Source organism: Rhamphochromis longiceps, linkage group LG14 (genome assembly GCF_057381845.1).
Source record: "Rhamphochromis longiceps isolate RC_006_pf linkage group LG14, R_longiceps_female_GT1.1, whole genome shotgun sequence".
Taxonomy (NCBI): domain Eukaryota; kingdom Metazoa; phylum Chordata; class Actinopteri; order Cichliformes; family Cichlidae; genus Rhamphochromis; species Rhamphochromis longiceps.
Window position 1 is genome coordinate 25,902,324 of NC_140570.1, and position 26,282 is coordinate 25,928,605.

General features: G+C 42.0%; 1 protein-coding gene across 1 annotated transcript in view; it reads left to right on the forward strand.

Moving 5' to 3' along the window:
• The window catches only part of ppm1lb (protein phosphatase, Mg2+/Mn2+ dependent, 1Lb), a 62,213-nt gene that overhangs the window by 18,850 nt on the left and 17,081 nt on the right, over positions 1–26,282 (forward strand). The gene's annotated exons all lie outside the window — the stretch shown is intronic.

Below are 26,282 nucleotides of genomic sequence, written 5' to 3' on the forward strand. Positions count from 1 at the left end.
ATCTAATAACTTTAATCTCAGCCAAACCGATTTACTCACGAACAAACAAAACACTGAAAAAAGCCCAACAATAACATTTTTAGGTTGTCTAAGTGACTTATATATTACGTTTAACCCGAGCAGCGAAACTCCGCGGTGATCTGAAAATGATGTGCCGGGAGTTGTGCCGTTCTCGGCCGCATCAGTAACCCTCGAGCTCCCGGCTAGCTGTCGAGCTGGTGGGTAGCAGACGCCTCTGAAAACGTCGAAGCACTTTTGCAAATATGGGATATCTTGATAAACCGAGCAGATATTTGATGTTTACACAACTACTTTCTCGCCTGAAAATATGTTAAAAGTTTATTTTGTGACCCAGAAAGATTAGTATGAGTAATTTTAAAACTTAGTAGCGGCCGCCATTGCTGGAAACTGGAGTTTGGCTGGGCCGCGCTATGAATTCTGGGATATGGTAGTAATGTGAGAGATACACATATCGACGGGGCCGGGTTATGTTAAAAAGTATAAATGGTTATACTTTGTTCATTGGTTCAAAGGTACCCCACACTTCTTTTTTGGTTGCTTGTTTGTTCTGGTATATTTTTCATTTGAACTGTTATTCTGCCAGAGTACTCATATTAACCAGATGGCATTGAACGCCCCATTGGTGTGTTAGGAAAACTCTTTTGTACATATGTTCCTTGAAGGGGTTTTGGAGTGGTTCTTTTTCCACCGCAGAAAAGGGCTAGGAGTCGGAGAGGAGCTGCTGTATGTTTTTGTTATGATCGGATTGTGAAATAAAGCAGATACAGTGAGAAAGCAACTCCAGGAGTCATCCCTGCCTTAAAGCTGCAACATATCATGGCGAGCCAGCCAGGAGGAAGGTTTGAAGAACTTCCCGCACGAGAGTGAAGCAGAAGCCTGGTTAGCGCCATTAGCGGCTAACGTTAGCGCTACCGCACGGCTGAAGAAAAACCTTTCTCCAAGCACCGGACCTGAAATCTGACGGACTAAAGACAAGCTTGTGAGTACCCACAATGGAGATAGAAGCCCGACGAGATAAGATCACCGCCACACTCTGCCAGCTAAGTCGTGATCAGCTCATAGAAGTGGGTTATAAGGTGAAAGGCTTTGCTACACCGCTAAATGAGCCTACAAAAGACACTTCCAGACGCCAACTGATGAAAGTTATAGAACATAAACTGGACGAGGTGGAAAACAGTTATACACCAGACGATGCTGTACAGTTTGTGAAAGAACTTTTATCGTTTTTGGGCGAATATAAAGCTAAAGACAATACGGCCGAGAGTGATTTTTCCCGCCCTTCAGACGCAAGAGACAAGTATGACGAGCTGCAGGAAGAAATTAGAGCGATAGGGCAGAAACTCAAGATGGCGGACGCTGCCCCGAACCTGCTGTCTTCTAAAGTACCAGAGGTGACAATTCGCAGGGAGTTTCGCATCTGTGGCCAAATAGGTGAGGGAGGGCAGCGCGATCGGCTGTCCTATACCAACCTGCTGCATCAGATGGAAAATGGACTCCGCAAAGGCCACAGTGAGTCAGAAGTTATTGAAGCAGTGATAAGAGCCATCAATCCAGGTCTCAAACTGCGTGATATGCTTGAAATAAAGACTGATTTGACACTCACACAGTTAAAGACAATATTAAAAGGACATTACCGAGAAGATGACACATCTGATTTGTACCAAAAACTGATAAATATTTCCCAAGATCCAAAAGAGTCAGCTCAAGACTTTTTATTCAGAGCCATTGAGCTTAAAGATCGCCTCCTGTACGCATCCAAGGACAAAGAAGCAGAACACTACAGTCGGGACCTGGTAAAAAGGAAGTTTTTGAGATCAGTGGGTACTGGGCTGCAAAATGACAACATAAAGTTCCAGATTAAAGCCCTTCTTGACAACCCAGATGTGACTGATGAAATGCTGATTGAGAAACTAAATGAAGCTGCCAATCTCGAGACAGAAAGACTGAACAAGTTAAAGAGGAACAATACAAAACCACCAAGAATCAATGAGCTACATACTAGGGATGAACCACGCAGCAGCTCACAGATCCCCGCCACCAAGGAAGACAAGAAAAACCATCCTCTGCTACCAAAGAGAGAAAGGAGGAGACCACAGACTTTGACCTATAGTAAACTTGGACAACCAAGTCTTGAAGAAAGAATAGTGGCCACCAAATGTGTGAATATTCAAGGTTACTGGCGACCTTGGTAAAAGGGGAAGATATAATGTTTACACTTGGTACCACTATTTCAGATTGTAACAAATGTACCTATGTTGATTGAAATATTGTGACACATGGATTGCAGGCCGAACATGTGTATGAGTAAAGGGAAGATGCTTAGTGTTCAGATGAGATGTGGACAAAGTTAATGCCTTTACAGGAGAGTACAAATAGCATGGTAATTTGATAGATTGAATTGTGGACAAAAAAAAAAAAAAAAAAAAAAAAAAAGCTGAACTGATTATATCAGGAGTATACACAACTACAGTGCACGGTAGTTTGGGTAACTTAAAAAAAAAAAAAAAGGGTGTAATGTAACCTGGTACATAGTCCATGCCATTCTATTGTTCTCTATGGATTGTCGATTATAAGGTACATTTATGTCGGGACGACATTTCTCGAGTGGGGGAGAGTGTGAGAGATACACATATCGACGGGGCCGGGTTATGTTAAAAAGTATAAATGGTTATACTTTGTTCATTGGTTCAAAGGTACCCCACACTTCTTTTTTGGTTGCTTGTTTGTTCTGGTATATTTTTCATTTGAACTGTTATTCTGCCAGAGTACTCATATTAACCAGATGGCATTGAACGCCCCATTGGTGTGTTAGGAAAACTCTTTTGTACATATGTTCCTTGAAGGGGTTTTGGAGTGGTTCTTTTTCCACCGCAGAAAAGGGCTAGGAGTCGGAGAGGAGCTGCTGTATGTTTTTGTTATGATCGGATTGTGAAATAAAGCAGATACAGTGAGAAAGCAACTCCAGGAGTCATCCCTGCCTTAAAGCTGCAACAGTAATTTGGACAGCCTTATAATCGCAGTATAATCGCAGCCTTTGCGGTTAGAAAATTGCACTTGATCATGTCGCGATATTATCGCAAATGCGATATATCGTTCAGCCCTAAGAGGGACTGACAGACAAATAAAAATGCTCCTGGCTTACAGAAGTATAAGTGAAGATAGTGGAAGAGGGAGCTTAAAGCTGCTGTTTGGAGGTGGAGAAAAGGCGGGCAAGAAACTATTTCTTTCAAAGGAGATGAGGATAAAACCGGATGGGCTGAAAGGCAGTGCCTTGCTCGGAGCCTAAAGATTTTCCAGGACGGCAGCAAAACTCCTGTTTGCACCATGTCTATGTAGGTTCACAGACTTAAGGAATCTGTCTGAAGCAAAGAGCTGACAGAAGCTAAACATAGCAAGTTACAAGGCTGAAGTGCCAGTGGAGCTTTATCATCTTTTGATCATAAGTCTGCCAGACCGAAGGCCACGGCACCATGGGGCAGTTCCTCCCCCTCAAGAAAGCATGCCGTACTTTTCCACCTCTTTCGGCCTGTTTTTCATCTCCTCTCTCACACTTGCTCTGTGCCTCTGTTGACCTTTCCCTACAGTAACTGTCTCTGTTTTCTCTCCCTCTCGTCCCCTCCCTTCCATCGCTGCATCCACTCCCCCCCTTCCTTCCGCCTCACCTACTCATCTCTTCTCACTTTTGGATCCCCTCGTGATCCCTTTTGTCCGCAGAAACAGAAATCAAAGTCTGTCATTCGCCCCGAGTGTCTCCAGCTTCGTGCTGGAGGTGCAGCTGGAGGTTGTGTGTGAGGGAGGAATTGGGAACAGTGAAGGACAGGGTTTCTTCGTCTGCATCACAGACTTGATTGATCTGTTGAACTATTTTAGGTGTGATTGTCTATTACATACTCGCTGTATGCTGAAATGTTTAAAGTAGGTTTTAAAGCAGATATTCCCCTCTTCTTCTGTTTTTTTGCCAGTGATGTCTCGTTTTTCTTTTGTGTTTTCCCCATTGCTATTCCACCTGTCTTCTCATTTTTTGCTCTATTACCTGGTGTATCTCTCGCCACCTTGCTATATCTATTTCCCCCCTTCCCTTTGCTTTTATACCTCTGTCCCCCTCCTCGTCATCCTCCCTGCACCCCCTCGCCCCAGCCCACAGAGTCACCTTATCTGTCTGCAGTCTGTCTGACTTATTTATCACTGCTCTGAAATATTAAAGAGTCTGCTTCCTCTAGTCTTGAGGGGAGTCCACCTTACTTGCAACACGTGCATGCGCACACACATACACACAATGTAAATTATAGTGTTTCCAAAGACAGCACAGCGCTACGCATCCTGTCTTTTCAGAGTCTCCTCTTGGCTTTTAGAGACTGACAGACTGCACATGGCATGCTGACAAATTCTGCTCCTTTGAGACCTCTTAGGTACATGTATGCTGTCAGAAAGACTTTTGGCATTTGGGCTTGAGTGACTGCAAGCCAGTGGTACATATGCCTGTTCCTGAACACCAATTAGCATGAGCTGATATCACCATACAAGGGAGTCCTGACTCATGTGAACAAGTAGGATAATTGCTGCTGGTCGCTTTATGGAAACTACAGACTTGTGTTCAAGAGCTGGAAAAAGCTCCGCTTCCGTCACTCACCACTGTAATTCTCAAGAAGTAAAAAGCATCAGCGTGAGGTGCTCCATGGATAGTCAAACAACAGATGTAACCTTTCCCTCTGCACTTTCTGTCTTTCTTTTATTTTGTTCACATCACTATTAATATCCCTGAAATGTTAGCGCAACACCACGAAAGCCTCAGAGAAGAGACTGTCTGAAGGCACGAGGTACTTCCAAATTTGTGTCAAGAAAGCATGAAGCATCAAGCCACGAAGTCTTACAAGCGTATTTTATTTGTTGTTGAACTTGTGAAAGAGCCACATCTGTGTTCCTAACCCTAACAATAAAAGACTAAACATGGTGCCACATCTGGTCAGACACCCAGACTTTTTCCCTCATTCTGCCTTAAGGCACTGTAAACCTGCACATGTTTTTTATGTTTTGATCTTCTATGTTGAGTACATTGAGTTTACATGTCATGAAATGTGCTTTTTAAAAAAATGCCATTGCCATACTCCAAATACATTGGACACTAACTGCTTCCATGTTCCTCCTGCTTGTCAAACTCCATGCAAGCAAGCTTGGGAAGCCTGAGAGTGACATAAGACTTTTAAAACACTGCTTAGAATCACTGAGATGTGTAATGTGTCTTTTTTTTTTTCTGGGTCATCGTTTCAGTCCAGTCACTGTTTCAGTAAGGCTCAGGTGATGTCACAGTTGTTTTAAGCATGTCTTTCTGCAATTTGTAGTATGTGCAGCATGAGCAGCCTGAAGGATATGCATGTCTACACACACCGACACATGGAGAAGGACAGAGGCTCATGGTGGCTTCTATTCTTAGCAGGCAGTCCCATGGGGGTGCAGCGGTGTCTAAGGCTGGAAATGGTGAGCAGGCCAAAGCGGTGTGGGTCTGCTCCATGATGGTTCTGCACCTGCTGTGGAAACTGGGCTACCTCGAAGCCCGGTGGCCCAGCGCCTGCTGGCTTTGTCACTACGCCCACAGCTCTCTCTTTCTCCAGGCATGACAACAAATACGCAAAAAGTCAAAAGGTTGCAAACCAAAAATTAACAAAAATGATTAGAAGCTTGTTCATCCAGAATTATTCCCCATGAGGCAAGCTTATGAGCATCAAGTTAATTTATCAGCTGGGCCATAAGCAGATATTTTGGACGCTTTCCACGCAGAGCTTATTGAACATGGCTGGTCCAAATGGCAACAGTATAGTTTTTGAGCTGTAATGGGCAACATTTAGGATTGTTTTGGAAATTGGGCACCGAGTTCAGAGTTTGGCTACGCATCTTGTCCTCATTATTTTGGACGGGAACTTGGCTATGCTGAAGTTTTGAGCCATCGTGGAGCTGCATGTGTCATCGTCACAACCCCTTCATCTGTCATTAAACTGTTTACCTCTTAAATCAGTGTGACCTGAGGGAATAAGTCATGTTTAAGCTACAAATAAAGGGAAAACATTAGCATCGGTGGGGTCACTGAGTCAGGGAGAAATTAGTTTTGTTGCTTCCAGACTGTAACAGATTCAGTCTTGGTTTTTTTCTCCAGATTGAAGAACACTAGTGTTGAATGACACACTGATCCTGAATCAGACTTTTGGTTCTCCCCCGGCATTTGTTCCTCTCAGCAAGAATATCCTGTGCCAGTATGTGGGAGGGGATGCCCCACAAGACTGTCATTCAGACTAATATGATGCACAATCTACCTGCGTCTCCCTCCTCGTATTTGGCATGACTCACAAAAGTGGGCACTTCTCTTCAGTTTATGTATCTCTCTAAGTTCCTTTCCGCTTTATTGGTCCCGTATTCTTAACTTTACAGTGCAGTCGTGTCTCATTATGCACAAAACAATCCTCATATTCAAAGTCCACTGAATTTAGTCAGTGTTCAGATTAATAGGGGTCTACATTCCTCACAATGTGATGCATACAACCACGCGCATAAAGGCTTTTATTTCCATCAGCAAGCTTTGTGAGAGTTGCAGCAGATGGAGTAGATGAGTATTGATTTTTTTTTTTCTTTTTCTTTTTTTCTATATGAACATCGGTATGTTTATCAGCTAGTCCACACACACACACACACACACACACACACACACACACACACAGGCATCGCATTGATCACTGTTTTTGTTTTTTCTTTCTAATGAATGTGAGCGCAGAGCTGAGGAGGCACTTGGAAGCAATTCTTTGGACTTTTGTAAAGGAAAGTCAAATGCTTGGCATTGCACTGAATTATGAACAGGACAGAGGTTAGGACTGGTGTTGTTTGATAACTTTTAACTGTGAGTATATTTGTCACATGTACATGTTTCAGATGAGCAAACACATTTTAATATTTAAAAAATATATATGTTTATCAATGTTTTATTTCATTTTAAAGGAGCAAATCTATCAAAAGCCTACCTGGCCCCCATGAGAAGAGGTAATTACCCCTTAAACATAATAACTGGTTGTTCCACTCTTGGCAGCAAAACACTTTATGCAGTCGGTGTGGCACTAATCTCCTCTCGGCTCGGGTGTGGCTAGTGAAATTGAACTCATCTTTCAATAAAATGTGGTAAATCACGGGTAATTTGATATTTAATGAGGGGGGCAATTACTTTTTTTACACAGGGCCAAGTAGGTTTGGCTAACTTTTTTTTCCCCTTAATAAATGAAATTGTCATTTAAAAACATTTTGTATTTATACCCATTACCTTTGTCAGATATTAAGCTTATTTGATTTGTAACATAAGTGTGACAAATATGAACAAAAAAACAAATAAGAAATCAATTAGGGGCAACATCGTACTCAGAGCACTGTATACCTACACTGGTGTAGGACGATGCTGTCTTCAGTGGCTTTTTTCTTTCTGTCACTAGTCAGACTGAGATAGAGGAGAGAGACAGTTTCTTGCATCTGCCACATTTAAAATATTCTGAATCTAGAGAAAGTTGAGAAGGAAAAGCAGACCGAATCTCTGGAATTAGAGTGCGAAGAAGTTATTTAAAGGTGAAAGAAGGCGAGATGACACCAGCAGAGTACAGCGTTATTAAAATGAAATGCCACCAGTTTATTTACACATGCATCTCCTGCAAAACAAATCAGCAGAAATCCAGGTGTTGCTCTCTATCTTATTTATGGGTGCCCCAATTATAAGCCTACTGCCTGCTGGTTCTCAGTGTGCCGTATGTGCATGAAAATTAGGTGCACATGAAATATGGAAATAGTTAGTTTGCACCACGGACCCACTGTTGGGTTGTTTTCTGCATTGTTGTTTAATTGAAAGAGTTGTTGTGCCAAAAAAGCCAGCTGTATGGAGATGAGAGCAGTCATGAATGGATGGACACAGGAAGGGATGAATGGAGTCCAGGAAGCTGTTGACTCAGGATGGCGGAAGCAGCACTTGGCATTTGGAGCGTGCTGCAGTGTGCCTTGTGGTGACAAAAGTCTTTCAGAATGAAAACGACTTCAACAACTCAACCTGCATTTCAATAATCACTGAATGTCAGAGATGTTATGTTTAGAGCTGAATCAGTGGGTCAAATCATCTGTTAATGAATTTTTTTATAGTTTTTTTTAAAAATCCTGATTATACAATTTGAAAATAGGTTTAACTTCATTTTACATTAATATAAAAATCCAAAAGGGTCTGACACAATTAATATTATTTTGCACAACTGTAAAAGTAAAAATCTATTCAAAAAACACTTAAAAAAAATAAGGTTCAGGTGGGCACTGTTGCAAAAGCTCTGTCATTTTTAGTTCTCTGCCTTACATGATCTCAGGGTCTTGCTGGGGATAATGTTGATGTAAAAGTTCATTGATGTATGCTGGTGCTTGTCCATGAGGTGCTCTAAATGTCAAAACCAGAATCTTACACAGGACGGTGAAGTTCATGGGGAGCCAATACAACAGTACAACATCTGTGTGACATGTGGACATGTAGAAAACTATCTGGGAACCCGCAAACATTACAAGGAGATTCTGTTAAGACAAGTGAACAGAGAATTACAGTAATCAGAATACAATGAAATGAAGGCATTAACAACAATCTTCATTTCAGACCAAGTGAGTTCAAGTGAGTAAAAACAAGAATGTAGCAGAGATTTAATATGAACATCCAAGGTAAAAATAGTCACCTCCAATGTTCCTCGTGGAAGACTTGGCAACAATTGCAAAAGGACCTAGAGTGTCATTACACTAGGCATAAATCTGTTTGGGGCCCAAAGAAGGGTTTCTGTTTTTGTCATTAATTTGGAGAAAATGGTGTGCTATCCAACTTTTTAATAGATTCTAAGCACCCACAGAGGATCTGTAGCTTAGAAACATCTTAAAATACAGTAGATGCATTAAAAATGAACTGAAGAAGAAACAGGTGGAACAGAAACAATACAGGCCCCAAAACTGAACCCTGCTGCACACCGTAGGCAGCAGAAGTGGAAGAAGCAGCCACAGAATAAGATCGTTCGGATAGGAGAACCACATCAGCAGATAAAGCACAATATAAGGCACTATTTAGGTTTTTAACTTTCATGAAGAGTTTAGCTTTATAATTTCCACAGAGCCCTTTCACAATACATCTCAGTCAGCCAACCAAACACATACCATTCATACAAGAACATCAGAAAACTCACTTTAGCACCTGGGTCACAGACGTTGGACAATCATATCAGTTTGTTCCTTTCCATGATCTAAATTCTCCACATGGCTGCTGAAATGAGCTTGTTCTAATTTTACTGGAGTCATATTTTGCATAGTGGTGTTATTTTGACTAGATTCTGTGATAACAAACTCCCTCCATTGCCCTGTTTGCTGGCTCACGCTGTGTGCAGCATTAAATCAGCATAGAATTGTTTGGAGACTGATGGAAAAAGGCCAATTACTGCCCGATTTCTTCTATTAAAGCTTCTTTTATTATTGATTTGCTTTCCCCACAATTCATAAATCTGCATTTAGTGTTTATACTACTACCAAACAAATAAACCAGGAATGAAATGTTAAAGCAACCTTTCTTTCTGTTTATTTTTGACATAAAACAGACAGTGTGCACAAAAACTCTTTTCATCGTTTCAAAATACATGCCAAAGAAGAAACTAAACCAGAGACTGCTATTATATTTATGTCCTACTTGCTATAAACTAATTATAGGCAACTTTGGATCGAGTGGAATTTCTTTAGAGATGCATTTCTCTGGACTTGTCCCCGTTCCCTTATTCTCTGTGCATTTCGTGCATATGCTGGCATATTTTATTATAGCGATTTAACCTGATTTACGTGATTATTGGTGTATTAGTCTGGGGCATATCGTCAGTCTGAGTGTGAGCCTCAACACTAACATATTTCCAATCTTCTGGTGATATTCCACTTTCCATGCATTTAATGATGCCTAGACTGTTTTCATTTGAACATAGTATTGTTTTAACTTTTTAATATTTTATTTGAGTGTAACATTGCACTTTGAGTGCCTTCTTTTCTATAACAAAACAGTTTTCTCTCTGGGATTAATAAAGTATTCTGTAGAGGAGTAACTCAAGAGTTTTAACTTCAGGTTTCACTTTATGGCGGCCACGTGCATAATCATCCATTCAATCTAAGCAGGAGAAAGTGAGACTGAAAAGAACAAGGACAAGGTCTCCCTGAGCGTGAGTTACATGGTAACGTGTATAAATGTGCATCGTGCTGGTTGTGAATTTTAGATAAATGCAAATTGATATTTCCGATCAGACGAGATGGTGGTAATATATCTGCGTGCGTGCGTGCGTGTGTGCGTGTGTGTGTGTGTGTGTGTGTGAGAGAGAAAGAGATTACGCTTGGGAGCAATGAGCCATGAAGATGTAGGGAAGAAAGTTAGTGAGTGGAGATGACAAACGCACACTGACAAAGATCTTGAATGGTCTGTCTAACAGCAGCACCTTAATGAATCCTATCCACAAAATAAGGGTAGTGGGGGTGTTGTTCTTATCCCATTCTAATGAAGTCGCATCAGCATCCAACTAAAAGTCGAATAAGTCTTTATGGAGAAACGTGACTACAGCTATAGTCTTGTAAATAATTTAGGCTTTAGCTCATACTGGGTTCCACCTAATGTCCTGGTTTCAGTCTCCTCAGTGACGCTAATCAAACAAAGTCTCTCACACAGATGTGATTAATTCGCCAGTAGAGCCGCTCCACCAATTAATCAACCAGGAAATGATTGATAAGTGGCTTCAATCACAGGAAGAAAGAGAGACACATCTTATAAGACATGAACGTGTGTGTGTGTGTGTGTGTGTGTGTGTGTGTGTGTGTGTGTGTGTGTGTGTGTGTGTGTGTGTGTGAGCACATGAGGTGACAGACTTGACGTGGTTCATTAGCTTGTGATGAAAGGCCCCGCTGTGGGGTTCAGTGTTCGCTCACTGTACGGGTGCATGTGCAAGGTTGGTATTGTTTAGGAATGCTTCACCATAGTGCACGACGAGTGTGTGTTCGTGTGTCTGTGTGTTCGTGTGCAATCACACTTGCACAAAGAGAGGAGGCTGATGAAGCTTGCCACTCTGACTAGTGTATGAATATTTATGCAATTGATATATCAGTGTCTGCCAGAGAACACAGGCTCCAGATAGCAGGAATACAAATAAGAACACATGCCAAGTGTGTGTGTCTGTGAGTGTGTGTCTGTGCATGTGTGTGCGTGTGAGTGGGCACAGTGGTATATTATAAGCCCAGGAGTACATGAGCTATTGGTAGGGTGTGAGATTGTGATAGACGTGTGCATGTGTGTGCGTCAGAGAGAGAGGGGAAAAAAGGCGTAGCTGACATTTACTTAGCTCTTCTCCTCTAGGCTTTTTGTGCCCCACATTCACAGAGGAAGAATAACACTCACTCTTGTTTTTTAAAACTTTTTGCTGCTGTCTTCACATCTTAGCCTCTGTCACTACATTACATTGTGCTGCTTGTTCCAAATGGAAGAGGAAGGATGGGGGAAACTCCACTGTTAGAGAGCATCTTGCTTTGTTTCAGTCAGATGACTAGGCTGATTTAAATGAGGAATTCATATCTGCTTTGTTAGAGTGAAAAAATAGTACATGCCTATATCTACATTAGCAGCACATTATATTAAAACAACAGCAAGACTTTCTAATGCAACTCCAACAGATGGGGAGTGAAATGTACAAAATTAGTGTGAAATCTGCAAACACTGTATTTACATCAGGGCCCAATCCCACTGCAGAACAGTGAGGAAAATACTGCAACCAACCGTTTATACTGAAGGCTGTAATGACATACCTGTTTAATTCAATAACTCAGACCACGGACTTCTGGATGATTTTAAATTCATATCATGCACATAATTCACCGACAGAGAGAGAGAAAAAACTGCAGTTGCAGTCATCAAATCATGTTTTATTTCATCACAAAAATTACAGGTTATTTTACCACTCGCTCTTAAAAATCAGCTTCTTGTATTATATTTGCCAGGCGTCTCTCTGGAGCTCGGCAAATAAAATCTGCTATGAAACTAGTTCCCTTCCTGAAGCATAACACGAGTTTTTAATAATCATTCAGCCAAGAGAAATTGGCATAAACGTACTTTTCACACTTGAAGCAGGACGGTAAAACCAAAAAAAATGAATTAATCTCCTTTTTATTTTCAGTCATTTGTATTTTTAAGTGCCACGGTTTCAGCACTGATTACAAAACAATGTGGCCTGATTTTTACTTACAGCGACAATCTGATCAGACTAATAACACCTACTTTGTCATGCCTGTAACACACACTGAGTAATCATCCAAAATCCAGGCTTAAAATGTGTGCTAATCTAGGTGTGCTAATTATTTCATTGATAAGCTGCTTGGACTCCAGTGGTAAAGATAATGGCCCAGACAATACCCCATTGCCTGTAAATGAAGACATTAGGTGTTTGGTTACTGCCAAAGTATGCTATTCTATACAAAGATGAATTTGTATGAACCGATGCTGTGATCACAACAATGTGTACAGCACAAAGAAGCGTTTGAGAGACTGCTGCAGTCCTTCTATGTCCAAATTTCACTGCAGTGTTTAAACTTTAGGTGATGTGGCTTCAGTTTACCGATGTTCCCAAAAGCCTCACATGAAGACAGTCAGTATTTGTAAATGGTAACCAAAAACAACAATAAACCAACATCTGAGTTCAGCTAATCTAGATGAGTTCAAATTAAACCTCCTCTTTTGGGCAAGCAAAAGTTGCCAAGTTTAACTTGGATGGGATTAAAAATGACAGTATTCACAGCTATGGAGCCTGGTGGATTGAACTATGTGGGGCTGTTTTATTGTCCCCAGACTGCAATGAATTAAAAATTGCATCAAGTTGTGTTATACGGCCGCAGTCCATGACCTAATCCTTTAGAGAGGATGGGCAGTACATCAAGATGATGACCAAAAGCAGAAAAGTAAAACCGGAGTGGTTGAAAAAGAATTAGATTCATATCCCCAGACGGTTAAGTGAGAGTTGTGACCTTAACTGATGGGATACTTTTTTTTTTTTTTTTTTAAAGCACTGGGACTGCTTTTAAATCAGTGTCAGTTTCACTGTTTCTGTTTCTCAGCATTACAGTTTTGACATTGCTCTGGTATGTGGGCGTACGATCAAGGCTAATTGTAAAGTTGGACAAAAAGTAAATGTTATGCGTCCCACAGATACTGGGAGTGTGTGAAGACAGCAGTGTTTCCTCTTGCCGCCAGCAACAGAACAGAACAACTCTTTGCTCGAGTTAGCTAAAGCAGCCCTGGGAGGAAATAATGGTGACCTTGGCAGCTTCTCATTCAGGTGCTCGGTGAACATTTTGCAGAAGTGGTCAATTATAACATAGATGAGCAATGGAAGAAAATCCTGCACTGCAAACAAGGCGCAGTGGTTTCCATGAGAGAGAATAACTCTCTCTGGCCTGGCCTCTGGAGTTTGTAACCTTTTGCAAAATGTTATTGGTCAAGATAATAGGTGGTGATAATCACCTCTAATACCCAGTACACTTGGACCTCTTAACCCAAAGGAAGATGCTACAACGGCCCCTGAAGAAAGGTTTATTGGCAGGGAACTTGGTTGTCTGTGCAAACCTTTTCTTCTTAATCCTGTGAGCACTAAAAAGACTGAAACGAATCACAAAGCAAATGAAAAAGACGCATGGGAATACAAGGTTTCTGCGTGTGAAGAACATTGCTACTGAGTCGTGCAGTATGGTGCAAAAGTCTTGAATCACCTGTCAAAGCCAGACTTTCTTGTCATTTTTAAATCAGTCTTGAGTAGCAGTTCTCCAAGCTTTCTAAAGGTCTTTTCAGATTCAGCTATCGTAGCTGATCATTTTCAGAGGAATGTCTTTATTCGCTATATTGGAGACAATTGAACAAAGAACGAATTTTAAATTGTGGCTTTAGGCACTTTGTTACTAACCTTTTGTAAAAACATGTCATTTATTCACATTTCTTTAGGTGAATCAATAATATAAACAAGCTAACTTTTTTTCCACTCGATAAAAGTTAACGTGAGTTTTCTCGGTGGTCAGGAACAAATGTAATCACATGGCAGGATGCTGTAAAAGGACCAAACTTCAGCCAGGAGAACAACTGAGATAATCCATCCATAATACGAGGTTAGTCATTCATATACTGCTGCATGGGCTGGGCTGTAGTTACATCCTAAGGTTTTAAAAACTGAGCTTAAATAAATGATTAGCGGTAATAAAAGCCGAGGGAGGTCAACAGTGATCACTGACTGTTTTAGGAGCTTTTTGAGATCAAATAGAAGAAAATACATAACATTAAACATGTTAACAACACAAAAGCCATATTAAACGCAGACTACTTTAGACCCGGAAGTAGGATTCGTCGTGTCATCCCTGAACAACCGGATACTCAACACAAAGAAGTCACGCAGAGGTGTGTGTTTGCATAAAAATAGAACAAAGCTAGGTGTGGGGCTCTGAAGGACAAATGCAATTCTAATAGATGCTAAAAGACAGGCCTATGAAGACACCAAGCTCTTCTCTTCTTTTCTCTTCTCTCTTCTGCAGCCTTGAGTGGTCTGTATGGGCCTTTTTTTATTATATACAAATACATCTTACAAAGTTTTAATAGTGCTGCCTTCGTCCTCAGCACAAGGGCATCTGTGAGCTGATGGATATCTGAGAAGTGCTTACCCAAATCCCCTGGGTCCTGAACGGAAACAGTCATCGTTCTTGGCTTACATCTGTTCGTTTAAGGAAAAACTGCAAATTTGCAATAATTTAGTCCACTTGCTGACATATTACTGCATGATAAGCGGGAAACAAAACTGTTGGACCTATGGTTTTTGCATCATTAGAAGTAACAAATGGCTATAATATAATATTATGGGTTACTCTGACATTTTTTAATTACTTGTTTGTGTGTGCACAAAACCCCAAAGAGTCCCAACCAAAATGGTTTCTTTTGTTAGCCCTCATTAATCACCCTATGTGTTTCGAATATTATTTGAAAGGAAAAAAAAACAATAAATCTTTATAAGCTGTGCTTATTTGCACTGTTGAGGGATGTTGAGATTATTTTTGCCACTTTAAAAATGTCTAGATTTAAAAACTATTTGTTCACCTTTTTTAACATGAGATGTCTACTCAACTGCTCATTAACACAGTTTTCTGATGAGCCAGTCACATTGGCAGCAACTCAATGTATTTAGTAGGGATGGGTACCGGTGTCCGGTGCCATGATGGCACCGGTTCTGACATAAACGGTAGTAACCAGACCGAAAAGCAGCGCACATTTCGGTGCTTTATTTCGGTGCTTTTTTTTCCTGAGCTGTGATACACTTCTAGCCAATCATTTTACGTTTCCGAGGATAGTAGGCGGGGCCAGGTACGTACGTTCTTTTATGCAGAGCTACAGATTAAAAATGCCCAAGGCGAAGCGGTCAAAAGTCTGGCTGTACTTCACAGCAAAATATGCAAACTCAGCAGCCTGCAACAAGTGCTTTAAGCTGATACTGTGATACTGTCAAAGGAGGTAACACCTCGAATCCGATGAAACACCTAGCGACGCATAGCGTTTTTTTTTCTCCAAAAACCAAGAAATGCGCTGTATTTGATAGCTTGCTGCGAGACCTCACACCGAGCGCATCTACTGCGGTGTGGTGCCTGTTATCGGACCCGGAGTTAGCAACATACCTAAAAACACGAAGAGGAGAGTCCTGGCCCCTAGCCCTGCCAGTGTAGCAGAAATGATGACGGATGATGATGGCAGCAGCAGCAGCCGTTCTTCTCTGCGTGAGTAATTTACGTTGAGTAGGCTAACCACGTTATTAAATTAATGCATGTAAGGTCAACTAGCAAACATCATCATATCTACATGCGGCTGTCTTCTTGTTTGATGGCAGCTACTCCCTTCACCCTGGCCAAAAAGGCTAAAATGACCAAAGAAAAAGAGGGAAACAGCTGAACATGAGCGGTTTTTGGACAAAGTTTGTGTTTTTTTCCATTGATTAAGCACTGCTTCCAGCCAAGAGTGATACCATATATGCCCTATAGCTGCAGAAAAGGCTAACATTGTTATCTTTTTACAAAAACCAAATCAAATCAAATCACTTTTATTGTCACATCACATGTGCAGGTACATTGGTACAGCACATGTGAGTGAAATTCTTGTGTGCGAGCTTCACAAGCAACAGAGTTGTGCAAAATACAATAATGTAAACAAGCAAAATACAAGAATGGCTACATCTGAAACTAATAAATATATGTACAATATATAATAGTATATGCATTTCTGGATGTGTAAATATTTTCCTGTGTGTGTGTGTGTGTGTGTGTGTGTGTGTGTACACATATTTTACAAATTAAATAGAGTAAACAATAAATAAAATATATAAAATATACAGAGTTGAGACATGTGCAAAACAGTGGCATTACTGTACAGTATGGAGTGCATAATGTTAAAGTTCCAGTAGTGAAGCTGAGGTGTCTATGACGTGTTCAGCAGTCTGATGGCCTGGTGAACCAGCTGAACATGAGAGGTTTTTGGACCAATTTTGTGTTCTCCATTCTTTAAGCACCGGTTCGAGCACCGTTTAAGCACCGGCACCGTTTCAAAAGTACCGATTTGGCACCGGTATCGGATAAAACCTAAACGATACCCATCCCTAGTATTTAGGCATGTAGGCATGCAACCTGATGAAGTCCAAACTGAGTATCAGAATGGGGTAAAAAAGGTAATTTAAGTAACTTTGGGGCATGGTTGTTGATGCCAGGTGGGCTGGTCTCTGGAGTTAACAGAGAATGGTCTGAAAATGAAAATAACATGTGAGGTGAAAATGTTAATTTCAGAAATCAGAAGCCGACCAGGTTGCTTAGAGCTGATAGGAAGGCAACGGTAACTCAAATAACCGCTTGTTATAACGACAGTATGCAGAAGAGCATCTATGAATGCACAACACATCGAACCTTTAGCAGATGGACCACAGCAGCAGAAGACCACATTGCGTGCCACTCCTGTCAGCTAAGAACAGGAAAACAAGGTTAAGTTCAATGTGGTGGAACAGGAGATTGGCATCAAGCATGTAAAGCTGACAAATCTGCAGCAGTTGCGTGATCCTATCATGTCATGTGCTGAATGACAGTTGACTAAATAATAAGCTGAATAATTAATGCACTTGAGCTCTAAATGGGCCACTACCCATCAGAAAACACAGTCACCACTATGTCTGAATGCAGCTGTATTATATGATAGACAGGACTGCCATTCACGGTGCATATTGTCTGTGATTGCACTAAGTAATCAATAAGGCATTTTGCTTGCCTAAAAGAAAGAAATTCACCCGCACAGTGGACATGTTGACTCTGCAGCTTGGTGACACAGCTCTCATTTATTTCTAACCCACCCCCCACCCCCGTTCACTCTTTTTAGCTAATCCGATCAGAGTGTACTTTCCTACAGAGACTTGGAAGAAGAGGCCTGTGGGAAGTCTTCCCTGCTCAGTTGTGTCGTAGGACTGTGCGATATTTATTCAGAATCATCATTTGTTTTCTTGCAGCAGTAGTAAAAGCGTGGGATTGCGTGTGGTTGTTGCTGGCTCTTGGTAATAATAGACTTACTGAAGGTGGAGGATGAGAAAGTATTCAAAGTGCTGTCAGTGGTGCAGGCACAACACAAAAGTACCACTTTCTTACAGTAATACCTATTCTAACACATATACCTATAATCATGACTAAAGGGTTGCTTTGCTGAAAACATCTTCCTTTCATTTTAGAAAATGGGCTCCCAACCTAGAATTCCTGTTTCCTGCACTTCTAAAACCCAACTTCAGTGCTATTTGTGGTCAGTCACGGCTTCTTTGGGTTATTTGCTTCTGTTGAAAGTTAAGAAAAGGAACATTTTATTCTGTGCAAAGCCAGCTGTGTGAGAAAAAGCCTATCAATTAGGCTTGAAAGTGTTATGTGTGTGGTTTTGTTTAATCAGTCCCACACCTGCAAGAAATGTGGCAACACATCCAAACTGTAAGTGATTCTCTACACTTATTCTTTCTCTGTCTCTCACTCGGCTCATTTTTCCTCACCTGAACGCTCGTCTAAAATGGATTTTCACCTCTGTTCTCTTTCTCTCATCTCTTTATTTATTTTTTCTTTTTTTTTTTTGCATCACTCTCACATCCTCATCGTTGTGTTTGTGGCCCATTCTGATTTTATGCCAGTTGGAATCATTTTAATTGCCACCTCTCTCTGTTTTGAAAGACAGGTTTGTGGCATCTGGAGGCCCTAGGCCAAAGGCTGTTTCTATCTGTCATTGACATGCAGGTATGAATATTGGCACCTGCACTATGGTGCACATAAGCTAACGGGCTACGCTTTCACGCTGCTGCTTAGCACTCAGATTCATGTTGCTAATAACTCAAGAAATTACAGGGCTGCAGTGTTACTTTTCATGAGTGCCACTTTCACACTATGGCAGCTGTTTGTGTGTTCGTGCAGTGTGTAACGTGTGTTGTACGTATGTCAAAGAGAGCAGCAAGATGAAAGTCTAAAATGTTATTTACAGCCATGTTGGAGATGTGGGCATCAGCGCCTCTGCACCATTCGCTTAATATTCCCCGTGATCTCCTGTCATTTGCTATTTAAGTAGCTGCACTTTTCTTGCTGTTGAATGTGGGAGGAAAACAATGTTACTCGCACTTAAAAGCAGACCCAATGTGCCAGATATTATTGGCTGACTTTCTCTCTGTTGATGAGTAACATATCATTTGAGCTTAGAGAAGCCAAAGATGTCATTTAGACCAAGTATTGTTCTTGAATGGTCCTCCTGCCTAAAAGCAAAGCATGCGATGTTTGTTGATCGACATAACAGGACCTGCAGAACAGTGACACCTTTGAGAAGAGTTTGTGGGTCTCTTAAGTGGTCATGTCACAGCAAGGTTGTAATTTTCTTGTGAAATGTCATGTTTTTGCTTTGTGGTGAAGTCATTGATTTTTTTTTTTTTTAAGCCACAGCAGTGGAGTAGTGTATGGGGAGAGGAGAGCTGGCAGACAATGAGACAAGAGATGTAGAACTTGACACACAACAAAAGGTTCTCAGCAGGCTTCAGAGATCCCAAGGACCAACCCTCGTCAACTGATCGTTTGATTTACTTGCCTTTATTCGTGTTACCAGTCAATCAAAATAACTTTTGTTTACCATTCATTTATAGAATTTACAAAACCAAACTAAGCCAAACATTGTTTTATTGCGTAGTCAGCAAGAATGAGAAAGTGGTAGAGATTAACTGAAAACACGCAATTTAACTTGTCAGCGTAACACTGCCAGCCATCATATCGTGCCTCCTTGTAGTGATTCTGTTTTTACATAGTGCTTCTATGTCCACTAACCAAACAAACCAACCGAATATCCACTGATCAAGACCAACATGAATGACAACAAGTCAGCTATGAAGTGGTATGAATCTCAGAGCACGATCTGTGGATACTGAGGTGCATGATGCGCAGAGGACGCCAACCTTCTGCAGAGTCAATCACTTCAAACATCCAAACTTCGTGTGACCTTCAAATTAGATCAAGAACAGTGCTTAGAGAGCTTTGTGGAATGGGTTTCCAAGGCCAAGCAGCTGCATCAAAGTCTTACATCGTCAAGCACAATGCAATGCGTCAGATGCAGTGGTGTAAAGCACGGCACCACTGTACTCTGAAGGTCACAAATCAAGCTTGTCTGTCTGGTAATCTGATTGAGGAGTCTGGGTTTGGCAGTTGCCAGGAGACATGTCTGACACTTGTTGTGACATGTGGAGCGTTTGGTAGATAAGGGATTATGGTGTGGGGTTGTGTTTCAGGAGCTGGGTCCGGCCCCTTAGTTCCAGTGAAAGGAACTCTTAATGCTTCAGCCATTTTGGGCTATTTCACGCTCCTAACTTTGTGACACAGTTTGGGTGTGGCCCCTTCCTGTTCCAACATGACTGCACACCAGCGCACAAAGCAAGGTCCACATTGATGTGGATGATCGAGTTTGGTGTAAAGAACTTGACTGGCTTGACTTGCATGAGTCCTGACATCAACCCCCAGAACACCTTTGGGATGAATTAGAGCAGACACTGTGAGCCAGCCCTTCTTATCCAACATCATGTTTGACCTCACAAAGAATGGTCAAAAATTCCCATAAACAGACTCTTAAACCTTGAGGGAAGACTTCCCAGTGTTGAAACTGTTACAGCTGTAAAAGGTGGGCTGACATCATGTTAAACCCCATGAATTAAGAATGGGAAGGCAAAATAATGTATCTTCAATATAGTCATCTCAATTGCATAGCTCCGACTTCTTTTAAAACGTTCTGTTTGCAAGAGGGAGCCAATCGGAAGACTGTCCTACAGGGAGAGTTTAATCAGGTTGTGTCAGAGTATAAACTGAGGGACTGCCCAGTGTAAGATAAATAAGGATAATTCTGAACGCTAAATAATTCAAAGCCACTCTGGATGAGAGAATAAAAATATGGAGGTTAAGTGGACATAATAGGTCCTCTTTAACTCTCAAATATTAATCAGTATCATCAGCACATATCCAGTATCAGTCAGGCTGTAACACAAGCAGTTGAAATGCAAGCATACTTCAGCAGTTTTGTGAATCCTTTCTTGCAAGTACAGAGTTTTGAAAATGCGTGCAAGCCTTCTTTTATATAAACCAAACATGAGACCACTGTTGAGTCTGTATCAAGATCATAGACACTAACACGGTTGTCTTATTACCAGGTGAGGCTATATGAAGTGATGGATCAACTAGGCTGCTTGCTTCTAATAGACTCTTTAGGTTTTATATGTGTCTTCATCTCCTTTAATGGACTTGGCTGTCACAGGAAGGACACACGATGAGATCTTACTCTGAGATGTGTGTGTTGCGAGCAGAGACCGGAAAGGCAGACTGATGACTCCGAGTCTGTTTACTCGCTAAATGCGAATCACTTCCATGAGATTTCACTTTATGAGCAAGATCTCCCTCTGCAGTGTGATGGCTGGTTATAAGTGTGCAACTGTGTGCCTGTGTGTGTTTATGGTGGTAGATTTGGATTCGCAGGACGGTCACCTTTGCAGTAAAATCTTTATTGGAGACAGAACGGGCCAACAACCTGCTGTCTGTTGTCCACGGGCGCAGGTATTTGTGTGCTGCCAAACATTTGAGGGGACGTGCTGTCAGATGACTGGCGAGGTGGGATGTCCCGCCAATCCGAGACTTTGGCAGCTGTGACTGCGGTTACCAGATGTTCCTATCTTACTAATGTTGCCCCTCTTATTCAGTCACAGTCAGAAATAGAAAAGAGATGAGGCTAACTGTGTTTAGCCAAGAGGCAGTATTTCATGGCGATGTGTTTTTCTCTCTGTGAATGCTGAAGGCAGTGAAGCATTTCCTGCCACTTTTAATGGACTTCTATTCAACTTTCCAGTCCTCATCCATTTTTATAGTGCTGCCTTTTCCCTCTGAAATCCTCATTCACTGCAGATTTCTGTCCTCTTTACGCTGTCGGCTCTCTGTTGGCCCTTACGTATACCCTCTGCGACATGGCTGGTATTTGAATATGAAAGTTGCTCTGAGTGGTTTATTTTTAAATATTTCTTTAGCTCAAGTTGTCACAATGTGCAGAACTGTATGAGCTTTGTAGGTCCCTAAAGGGGATTTGTGGCTCACAGTGCCATCGCCCCACCCTCAGCCTCCCTGAGTCCATCTGTGCTCAGGATGTTTGTTGTGGTTTTGGGAGAGATTTAACGGCTGGAAGAGTGGAATGGTTTCAGATTTTTTGGTCTGGGCAAAAGTCTGTGTGTTGGGCACAAGGGTGTGTTTTCAAGGCCACACAAACACTTCCAGTCTGGCCCCAGGCTCACACCGCACAGGAAGCAAGTTATTGAGTTGTAATACTCAGGTTTACGATAGCTTTTCAATAGATTCCCTGCCCTTACTTACGACTCCTTTCTTTCTAGATTAATATCACAGCTGCGGTAGAAAAAGCTGTTACAGGATAATGATTATTTCAACAATCACATCTCATGGGATTCAGCAGATGGCTGTTATGGTAAAACAAGTCAAATGGATCCAGTGTAGATAAGTGAGGTGAATCAATAGATGTTCTGATAGAAGAAAAAATGTGATGTGATTAAAGTTAGAAAGCTACTGAGCAGTAGAAACATTGACTGTATATCACGGGTGTCAAACATAAAGCCCAGGGGCCAAAATCGGCCCAGCAAAGACTCCAATCTGGATCACAGGACAGCTATGGGAAATGTGAGGGAAGGCATAAATTTTGCACTTTTTTAAGTTTTACACCTTTTCCTGCTAATAAAGACGTCCCACATGGCCTTTCATATTATACCAAAGTAAAAGATAAACAATTAAATGACAGAAACAGAAACCTTCCTTTTCTCACTATCTACTATAGAAATTTATGGGGGGATTTTTGCGGGTTCACAGTTTAAAAAACAAACAAACAAACAAAGGGACATATTCATATTCTCTTTCTTTTTTTTAAATTAAAGGGCAGCCTAGGTATTGTTGTTGAAATATTACACATTTAAGTCTTACAATTTAAGCCCACCATTTCCACCAGTTTGGCGAAAAAACTGAGAGCTGTTGAAATTGCACTTCTTTTTCTAATACAAAGATGTCTCAGGGATTAAGTGTAGTTAAACTTCTTTACACTGATGGAGTGGAAAGAGGAGTTTCACTTGGCTGGCCCACTCAAGATCAAAGTGGGCTGCATGTGCCCCACAGTGTAAAATGATTTTGACATGCCTGCTGTATAGAGAAGATGAAGGTAGCTTCAGGGTCTAAAACTTGAAGTCAATGTGGAACCACAGGGTGACTCGTGTGGTTGCAAAAAGAAGTCTGATTGTATAGAAATCTTTGAAAAAGCAGCTCTTGACTCCCTTAACTCTTTCCTCGTAAGTTTATGATTTTATTCACTAGTGTCATGCTCACCTCCAGAAGAGCTAAAAATGAGGATAAACTGGGGTTTTCTTTTAGAATGAGCATACCATGACCTTCATAAGAGTCCTCTTTGGTTTCTCAGCCTGATCCACCTCTTTTTGATGACATCTGGCGTTGAAACACCAAGATGCCCACATGCCTAAAGGCTGAGCTCGAAGCTTCCAAACTAGACTTTATGAGCCAGTGGGTAATGTCACGATGGCTGTGTACATATTTAATAAATAGCCTATGAGTAGATTCAAGTGTATGATTTAGTTTTATTTAATTTTAGTCTTGCCAAACACATCTAAGCTCACGTCTGAGCATAAAGCCTTAACGTTAGTGCATTAAAGTGCAGAAAAACAGGCTTATAAATAGCAAACCACAAAGTCCATTTAACAGCTTCTGCTTGTATCACACGGGAGTTTATCAGAGCACTTAGGAACTTTGTCTTGACTGAGCTCCAAAAAGCTCCTAAATGGATCTTGCAGTGAAATTGTTTTCCTGTTTCAACTTTTCAAATGATGACTCTGTGCAAGTACAAAAGAGCTTCTTTTTTTGTTACAGAGACAATGTCATACCAAACTAACACACACTCACATCCTACAGTATACTTGGCAAACCTTCAGCACATACAAAGCTCTGGTGTGCAGTCATGAAATTAGACCTTCATGCTCATGCTCTTCTAGACCCTGTGGACCGACTGAGCTCCGCAATGTCATTCTGAGGAGAAACATGCTACACCTCTGCAGTGGACACACACGGTCCCACTCAGCAACAAGCCCTCCTTTCTCCCTTTAATTAAATCCTTTGAATTATTCATTGATTTACGCTAAACATAAGTTATATCCTTTGCAGTGTCCATAGAACTAGATTGATGAACATTATATAGTCATTGCTTACTATAGTCAGATTGGACCTTTGATCACTGTCGTTATCTCCTCTATGACATGTTTTATGACTGTAATTTAAAAAGATTCAAATTGGAAATAAAAACAACAAAGGAAAATATTCTGGATCCCTTTTTCCAGACTTTTTTTAGTTCCCGCTGCTTTTGCTTTTATTATACCACTTTGATGGTTTTCTGTCACTTATCACAGGTTCCGTATTAAAGCTGGAGTCTCCCATGCTCCCCCTCTTCCTTGCTCTCTTTCTCTCCCCTCTCTTTAATGATGTGCTTGAGTGATGCTAATGAATGGTTCTCACACTGCTCCTCAGCCTCTCCCCCTTCATCCCCTTTCTTCTTCTTCTTCTCTCCATCTGCCTACTTGATCTGTCAGAAAAAGATTTCTCTTCTTGGGTTATGAATCTCCCTCAGGGTGATTCTACAGGAAAACTCTGATGACTTCCCTCATTTTTGGGCAGCCTCGTGATATAATGGATGGAAGGTCTGACTATTTCTGGTGGACTGTGCATCGGAGAGGCTCACTGTTGCAGTCAGCAGGGAGTGTTTGGGTAACAGGGTGGATGATGCGCAGTGTGTAGGTGGCCCTGCTGACACATGAAGGTGTGTTTGTGTATAGACGTATAGCTTTGTGCTCTCTTGATGCACAAAGCAGAAGGAGAGCCGTGTGTGATGCTCTGCACCACCATGACTGATGTCGGGACTCACAGTTATAATGATCATTTTTAGCAGTGCAAAAATTCTATCTGGACCCATTTATTAACAAATCAATACTTTCATTCAGAGACTGTTTTATTTATCAAATACTGAAGTTCATTATCAGGCGAAAACATTTTTAGCAACTTTGACTGACGAGGACCCAACATTGGCTCCTCGTCATAGACCTCAGGCTCGACGTTGGCCAACGGCGACAGGTGAGAACCAACACCGATGAGAAGATCAAGTGGTGGCGTGCGCCCAAATGCAAGCGGAACCTCGCGGTGGCGCTGGGTGCAACCGCTCTTGACATTGACCCAAACCAGCCAGTGGAGGCCACCTGGAACAATATAGCCGACCAAATCCGAGAAGCAGCAACCAGCGTCCTGGGGAAGAGCAAGCCAGGAAAGCGCTTTATTGACAAGCAAATATGGTGGTGGAACCCAGAAGTCCAAATTTCCATGAAAGAGAAGAAGTCCGCGCTGAAAAAGTGGCACCAGTCCAGACACGACAAGGACTACAAACGGCACAAGATCCTGAAGGTGAAAGCGAAGAAAGCGGTGGCAAAGGCGGCGCATTACGACCAGCTGTACCACGACCTTGCTACCCCTGGAGGAGCGAACAAAATTTATCGTCTGGTCAACAGCCGGCATCGCTCCACACAGGCCATCGTCAGGTGTAACACGTCAAAAAGACACTTTACCCTACTTGCCTACTGGTGTTGGCCAGAGGGGCCGATGGCGCAATATGGCAGCCTCGCTTCTGTCGGTCTGCCCCAGGGCAGCTGTGGCTACAACCGTAGCTTGCCTCCACCAGTGTGTGAATGAATAGTGGCATTGTAAAGCGCTTTGGGTGCCTTGAAAAGCGCTATATAAATCCAATCCATTATTAAAGATTCGAATCAGCAAGTCCTGCGCGACCCGCCCGCCATCCTCAATCGCTGGAGCGAGCAACCAAGAATTTCCACACCCCCCAATCCTCAGCGCCGCACCCGTCCATGGCCCAGAACCACCGAATACACCAGCAGAGGTCAAAGATGCCATAAAGAAAATGAAGAATGGGAAAGCACCTGGCCCAGACAATATCCCTGCTGAAGCCTGGAAGCTCCTTGGTTTGCGGGGCGCGCTGCCCTCAACACACTATTCAATGCTATCACCCAGGAAGGCAAACCCCCAACGGCCTGGAGCACCAGAATCACAGTCCCAATCTGGAAAGCCAAAGGCAACGTGGCTGACTGCACCAACTACCACCCAATACGCCTCCTGTGCCATGCTATGAAGATCTTTGAGCGGATCCTGGATGCCCGCCTAAGGCAAATCTCCACCATCACGGCAAACCAGTGCGGTTTTGTCAAGGGGTCTGGCACTACTGACGCCATTCATGCTGCAAGGCTGCTTGTGGAGAAACACCGGGAGAAGAAATCGACAGTCCACATGGCCTTCCTTGACCTGGAGAAGGCGTTCGACAGAGTACCACACGATCTTATTTGGCATGCCCTACGTTCTCATGGAGCCCAGAAGCTTATGTCAACTGGATCAAACTATTATACACAAACATCACCAGCGTCGTCAGGTGCCCTGTGAGGGTGCTACCCTTCACTATCAATGTAGGTGTACACCAAGGCTCGGCACTTTTGCCTCTTCTGTTTATACTATGCATGGAC